The sequence below is a fragment of the Ixodes scapularis genome, unplaced genomic scaffold, assembly GCF_016920785.2.
Source record: "Ixodes scapularis isolate PalLabHiFi unplaced genomic scaffold, ASM1692078v2 PGA_scaffold6__148_contigs__length_123643588, whole genome shotgun sequence".
In the NCBI taxonomy this organism is placed as follows: Eukaryota; Metazoa; Arthropoda; class Arachnida; order Ixodida; family Ixodidae; genus Ixodes; species Ixodes scapularis.
This window is the reverse complement of record NW_024609881.1, coordinates 45139637-45141233: the sequence shown is the minus strand read 5'-3', so window position 1 is coordinate 45141233 and position 1597 is coordinate 45139637.

The following is a 1597-nucleotide window of genomic DNA, read 5'->3' as shown; positions in this document are numbered from 1 at the left end:
TAAACCGCGAGGGGAAAAGACGCTGATCCAGAGGCACGAACAGCTTCACGCACATTGCACTCGCTGAACACATACACACGGCGTCGGTTCTTGGTCGGTATCCAAGCGTGCGAAGGCACAGAGACACGGCACTTCGGCGTGCCAAGGAAGCTTTGAACACGCCGCCAGCCCTTCCTTTCGACGCGTTGTGCCTTTTTCCTGCGACACTGCACTTTCGTAAAATTTTCCACGTGTTCACAACGGCAAGTCTCAACAATACACAGAGTCTTCAAAAAAACTTCTTCGACGAATGACGACGAACGAGTAGAAAACGTGTCGTCACACGCTGGAAAACCGCAGCAAAGGCTAGCAAAAACGGCAAATCGTATCCCAAGCGAGTGAAGCCCGGTGGCTTCACTTGCGCTGCAGCGAACAGGCGGGGAAGCGCGATCCAGCAATTGTCATAGAGATCAGTGGTTTCGAATAAGTTCCCTACTCTTAGTATATATGGTCCTCAGCCACGGCCACGGTGGCCACAGCCGGTCTAGAGCGGAGGCGCGGAGCACGCCTCTCCGCTCTAGACCGGCCCAGACCGGCCGTGTACCAGTGGAAGCGATGACGGCGATGAGGCCCGACGAAACTCTTACCTGTTTTACCTTTCTTCGTCTTTCGTTTTTGAGGTTTTTGACCTGAATGAATCAAGGGAGGATGAATGATAATTGTACTCTTTAAAACGGGCGGTAGCTTACGTCCCCTGGCCAAAACCAAAAGTCGTAATACATTTTTGGGTTTTAGGCCAGGTGGCGCAAGCTACAGCCCATTCAAGGGTACCAACATTAGCATCCATCTACTGCTTCTGAAGCGTACCGCGCACTGATCTGTCGTACCGCGCACTAAAACGGTAAGGTCGTTTTCACCGTGGTTTTCACGAAGTATTCAGCAGAGGTTTTCACGCTGAGGGACTTCCTCGAGTTCTCCCTATTCAAGAAACAGGTACTGTTCTAAGTTCTTATACATCGTTTCAGCTTAAATCCAGACGCAGCCGACGCCACGAGCGCGAGTAAAGCGCGAGCATCTGGTCCTAAACAACGTGCTTGCATGCATTTCACGAGCGCCCGTTCTTGGCAGGGACGCTGAAAGACTGAAGCTCACGCTTGTAGCATCGGCTGCGTCTGAACTGAAACGAAGTATAGCGCATCTCTCGGATGACCAGTGATGACATTAGAGAGTTTTAGTAGATCGTTCCGATACCTCCGATAACGATACTATGCATGCGCAAGGGAGGCGGTGGCGGAGTATGGGGATATCGTTATCGAAGTCATGGGAACGATCTACTAAAACTCTCTACTAACTAAAGGAAAAACGGAATTGTTAGGTGGTGGCTTTTAAATAAAATCCAGTAAGCAAGGGCTACCGTCGTAGCCTTTGCTTACTGACCGGTCCCTCGTCGAAGTTTCATCTGTTTTCTTCTCGCCCATAGTTTAAATGCTGTAAAGGAGCTAGCGGTAGGAGCTAGAATGCGCAAGCGGCGTCCAGGTAGGGAGGCCATATATAGTTAGTACCATAAACGCTAGGGGCTCAGCTGGCGCTAGTGTCTACGGGACTTCCGGTTGCAAAT